This window comes from Dama dama, chromosome 30 (assembly GCF_033118175.1).
Source record: "Dama dama isolate Ldn47 chromosome 30, ASM3311817v1, whole genome shotgun sequence".
In the NCBI taxonomy this organism is placed as follows: Eukaryota; Metazoa; Chordata; class Mammalia; order Artiodactyla; family Cervidae; genus Dama; species Dama dama.
The window spans coordinates 88,429,788-88,435,787 of record NC_083710.1 but is presented as its reverse complement, the minus strand read 5'-3'; positions in this window follow the sequence as shown (position 1 = coordinate 88,435,787).

The following is a 6,000-nucleotide window of genomic DNA, read 5'->3' as shown; positions in this document are numbered from 1 at the left end:
GTTGAGGAGGTAATCACAGGAGATGAGGTCAACGATGGACCGGGGGTGGGGTGAGGAGGTGATCACAGGAGATGAGGTCAACGATGGACCGGGGGTGGGGTGAGGAGGTATCAGAGGAGATTGGTCAATGACGGACCCCGGGGGTGGGGTGAGGAGGTATCACAGGAGACTGAGGTCAGTGACAGGCAGAGTCTGTCTTCTGGACCAGCCTCTCCTGCCTTGAAGTGACTCAGGTCATGACACAGCAGACATGTCTGAGAAATTCACAGACAATTCACATAACGACAGCTCGCAGCTCAAGACCATGATTCAGAATCTTCTCACTACACAAGGATGCTAGCCCCAAATTAAGGAGCACACATTCATTAGGAATAAATATAAAATACAGATGTTGGGTTTAGAAATCCACTCCGTAGTTCAGCCTGGGTGTCAACGTAGTTGACAGTGGTAGTTCTCATCAAATAGGCCTCGTCAGGCTTGCCGACCATCAGTAGAGACCAGGGAAGCTACAGGAAGCCGCGGGGTAAGCTGAGAGCAGCCCAGGCTCTGAACCTCAGCTCACAAAGCCCTCTCTGCTCTCCCACAGCCAGAGCCGGATGCCCAGCCAGGCCCAGATTTCAGGAGAAACATGGGCAAGAGGGAGACGTCTGAAGGTGGGTCACCATGGAAACCATCCCGGTGTGTTGTATGAACAACAGTTAAAGGAAACACATTTCAGCTGGAAAGAGGAGCTTCTTCACACCCGTGTGCTCCTGCATGTGAGACCAGACTGGACCTGAGGAATCAGACCAACAAAACAGCCAGCGGGTGGAGGCGGAGAAGGCAAGAGCTCCGGAGACCACAGGGACGCGCCTTGCCATCAGAGCCTCCAGACCCCTCCTTGCTGGAGGAGGACCGCCCTGGCGGAGAGTGTTCCCGCTCTGAGAGCACAGGATGTACAGAGCTCAGAGGGAAGGACCACGGGATGCTTTCAAGGAAGGATGCTCACTCAGACCTGTCTCAGGGCCCATCTCAACAGAACCCCTGTAGCCTCTGCTCACCGACAGCTCCTGCCCACCATCAGCTTTCCACGACTGCAGACACACTCCACCAGAGGGATACGGAGTTCTCGCAGGACCCCCCACCTCGGCCGAAGCCAGGTCTGCGGACACAGGAGCCAACGTGCGCTTCAAACCACGGGCCTCGCCACGTCCGGCAGGCTCTCACCTCCCTATCCAGGGTCCTCCCTGACTCACGGCATCTGAAGAAAGATGTGCTCAGTGACACCCCAGCAGCCCGTCCAGTTCCCTGGTGGCTCGGGTGGTAAAGAAGCTGCCTGCAATGCAGGAGACCCAGGTTCGATCCCTGGGTCGGGAATATGCCCCGGAGAAGGGAATGGCTGCCCTCTCCAGTATTCTTGCCTGGAGAATCCCATGGACAGAGGAACCTGGTGGCCGCAAAGTCCACGGGGCCGCAAAGAGTTGGCACAACTGAGTTCTAACACATAGCAGAAGAGACACTGCTTCTTGCAGACTCTCTTCTAGAACATTTCCTGGGAATCCAGTCCCATGGTCTTCAGGGTCAGAACCCTGCCGTTCTCGGCTTTGGGATGTCAGGTATTGGCCTTTGGAAAAACCACTGCACATTTTCAAGATCAAACAGGGACGAACAGATTGGCAAGCGGCTCCTGGGCTGTTGAATGCAGAGACAGAAAACATTCTGGAACTGACGCCCAGAAAGAACAAAGCCTGAGTGTGGGATGTGGGTTTTTATGCCAGAAAATATGGGATCCAAGCAGCCTCTGGATGCGTTGCTGGGTGTCTGCTGGAAGAACCTTTGTTGTTTCCAATACAACAATGGTAAGCGTCCTCTCTGTTTGCACACGGGTTAGTTAGCGTCTGGGATGGAAGCAGAAGGCACAAAAGAAGTCCTCTGTCGTTTCGAGACAAATGACTCGGATATGATGAGATGCAGAGAGAAACCTAATTAGTTCTTCTGGGCCCTGGAGAGCCGGCCCCTCTCTCAGATCCAGTTCCCAGATTAGCCCAGAAGGAGGCGAGTGGAGCAGACCCACTCATACCAATAGGGACCCCCCAAGGAACGGCCACCACTGCCAGGCCAGTCAGACCCCTGACCTGCTGCCAGCTGGCCCCCCTGCAGGCCTGGCTGCCCACCTGCCCTGCGCACCACTCCCAGCTTTCCCAGGGTCTGCTCCAGCAGGACTGACGATGGGCCATTCCGGGAGACTTCCTGTCCGACGCTGGACGTGGTGTGTGTGGGTGCTGGGGGTGTTTGCATGTATTTGTGTGTATGTGTGCACCTGTGTGTTTGTGCATGTTTGTGTCTGAAAGCTTCTGTGTATGTATATATTTTGTGTGTGCCTGAGTGTGTATTTGTATATGTGTATATATGCATCTGTGTGTTTGTGTATATGTGTTTGTGTCTGAAAATTTCTGTGTGTGGAGTCTGTATTGGCACGTGTGAGTGTGTATGTGTGTGTGTGTGTCTGTACACCCACTGGACAGGCACACAGAGGCACAGACCCCCTTTTCCTCCTCTGGCCTGGAGACCAGACTCAGGCTGCAGCCTCTGGGCCTGCTCCCTGCAGGGTTTAACCAAGACCTCCAGCCACAGGACCAGGCTTTCCCAGTGCCTGCACCACTGACATCCGGGACCAGGGGGTCCTCGGCGGGGCCCGTCCTGTGCGTCCTAGCAGCAGCCCTGGCCTCTGTATGCTGGGTGCCAATACCATCCCTGATGTGACCGCCCCAAGTGACCCCAGATCCTGCTGTGTCCCTAGGGCAGAGCTGCCCCCACTGAGGACCACTGTCCTAGACCTGCCACCTGGTGGGTGAGAAGAGACAAGGAAGAGAAAACCAGGCCGAGGACAAGAATACCCCTCACGCCCGGAGATGGAGGAAACAGAAGAGCCATGCCCACTGCAGGTCGCCGCTCCTCCCTGAGGTCCCTCCTGGGTCCCCACTTGGTTGTCTAAGAGCCAGAGGAGAGCAGAGCTTCACAGGAGATGCGCCTGGGGCCCCCCTGGAACACCCAGCAAAGGGAGACCCATGGATCCCCAGATATTTGAGGAGATCCAGCCACACCAGAGATAAAGTGCCAGATAAGCACAAGGGAGAACAAGCGATTAGCGGACACAGCTAACTCAGAAAAAAATACTAGGGCTTTAAAACTTACTATTTTCAAAAAGATTCAGTATCACACTGAGCCCATGGGTGGGGGGAGGGAAGTGGATAGTATAAGGAAAGTACTGAACAGGAGGAAAGAGCCTTTAAAGGCGGAAACGAAAGCAAAAATTAAAAGCAAAAACTTAACACAGAACATTAAGGAGGTAAAGCTTTGGAATTCTTCTAGAAAACAGAACAGTAAGAAAAACAATCATAACTCAAAAGCTAAAGAAAAGTTGAGGAGTAATCCATATTAGATAAATAGATCCAGAAAGGAAGACTAGAGAGAACCATCCAGGGACTTCCCTGGGGGTCCGGTGGCTACGACTCCCTGCTCCCAATGCAGGGGGCCCAGGTTTGATCCCTGGTCAGGGAACTAGATCCCACACGCTGCAACTAAAGATCTCATGCGTGGAAACAAAAATCAGAGATCCCGCATGACCCAGTGCAGTCAAATAAATAAGCATTTAAGAAAGAAAAAAGAAAACCACCCAAAAAATAATATTAACACAAGAAAACATCTCAGGACATTTCAGAAAGAGCCTTCGCCCATCAAGTGCCAGCGGAATGAGAGTGAACGGTCAGAAGGTCGAAGATAAAGAAAAGTTCCTCAAAATGTCCAGGAAAGAAACCTCACGGGTTCCCCACACTCCTTTCTGCTGCCCTCCGTCTTACAACCATCAGTTATCAGAGAACAACGGAGCCAAAATTGTCAGCTATGGTGCGTTTCTTTCAGGCTAGGCTTGCATATCCAGCTGAGCTACAATCACATGGAAATATAAACGTAAATATAAAGAACTTTACCCTAGATGTCTACTCTTAAAAAAAAAAAAAAAAAAAGCCAACAAGCTGAGAATATGTTCCAGAAAAACAAAGGAGTAAACCAAGGAACAAGTCTGGTTATGCTCATTAATTTTTATCTTTCTCCCTCTCCCTCCCGAGAATGTTCATCCATGGTTAAACTGGCGTGGGTTTCAGTGAGTGGGTAGTATTTATAAAAGCAAGTCCAGGGGAGAAACAGAAGGAAAAAAGATGTGAAAGTTAGGAATGAACACATGAATTTTTAAAAATTGCTGATATCTACATAGCCTCAACATAGATTTGAAAAGTCTGAGTAGGAATTTTGGTTATTTTCAAATAAATTATTTCTTTGGTGGAATGCCTTCCTTTGACCTCAAGTTTTCTATGAGATGAGACCACATGGGTCATGTTTTCTAAGAATTATAAATTAACAACACTCATTTCACTCTCAAACCACAGATTATATAATTAAAAGAAATATGAAGTCAAAAGTCATGGAAGAGGGGCACATGATACAGGTGAAATCAAGATACAATATTTTATTCTTTTAATCATAAAAAAATGTATGTTTACAGGAAGAGTTTTTAAAAATCTGAAAGATAAGAATAATTGCAAATATATACATGCTAAACAAGAGAAGATAAAAATAAAATGATTTTTAAAGTAATGTTGAAAAAGCATTTAAAACTCATAAAACAAAACAAGAATTAGAGAGCTTTTCATCTTGTTCTGTGCTCTGGAATAGCTTATGTAGCATTATCACTGAATGTTTCTTAAAATAGGAGATCTTCTCAGCAAAGTTGATGATTACACCCTTGAAATCCACTCTTTTAACCAATGCAATGATGCTTGAAATTGAAATAACAAGTATCCATATTAAAAACTGAAAATTATACTATTATTTTCAGATATGAATATAATTATAGGCTCAGTAAATTCAAGAGACTCAACAATAACAGCAACTACAATAATAAAACTACCTTAACTAATAAGGAATTAACAAAACACCCAGACTCAAAACAAACCTACTAGAACCATGAGTGCTTCTAAGGCCACTCTTCCACCTATTTTTAATGGTTCAGTGTTCTTATAGTCTCTCATTTTGTCTGTTTTCAATTCCACTGCACAGTGTTACATCATCATCATGGTAATAATAACCAGGGTTCATCAAGTGCTGACTATGTTCCAAGAAAATATGTGACAAGTCATATAGATTGTTTATCACATATACTTTTAATAACATTCCATAAGGCCTTATCTTTGGCATGTGGCTTAGAATAATTAAGTTTAGCAACGCTAAACCACACATCCCTCCCCCAGGCGTGTCCCTCCCCCAGGTGTGTCCCTCCCCCAGCTGTCTCCCTCCCCCAGGCGTCTCCCTCCCCCTGGTGTGTCCCCTCCCCCAGGCGTCTCCCTCCCCCAGGTTCCCTCTCTCAGGCGTGTCCCTCCCCCAGGCGTCTCCCTCCCGCAGGCGTCTCCCTCCACCAGGCGTGTCCCCTCCCCCAGGCGTCTCCCTCCCCCAGGCGTCTCCCTCCCCCAGGTGTGTCCCCTCCCCCAGCTGTCTCCCTCCCCCAGGCGTGTCCCCTCCCCCAGGTGTGTCCCCTCCCCCAGCTGTCTCCCTCCCCCAGGCGTGTCCCCTCCCCCAGCTGTCTCCCTCCCCCAGGCGTGTCCCCTCCTCCAGGTGTGTCCCCTCCCCCAGCTGTCTCCCTCCCCCAGGCGTGTCCCCTCTCTCAGGCGTCTCCCTCCCCCAGGCGTGTCCCCTCTCTCAGGCGTCTCCCTCCCCCAGGTTCCCTCCCCCAGGCGTCTCCCTCCCCCAGGCGTCTCCCTCCCCCAGGTGTGTCCCCTCCCCCAGCTGTCTCCCTCCCCCAGGTGTGTCCCCTCCCCCAGCTGTCTCCCTCCCCCAGGCGTGTCCCCTCCTCCAGGTGTGTCCCCTCCCCCAGCTGTCTCCCTCCCCCAGGCGTGTCCCCTCTCTCAGGCGTCTCCCTCCCCCAGGTTCCCTCTCTCAGGCGTCTCCCTCCCCCAGGTTCCCTCTCTC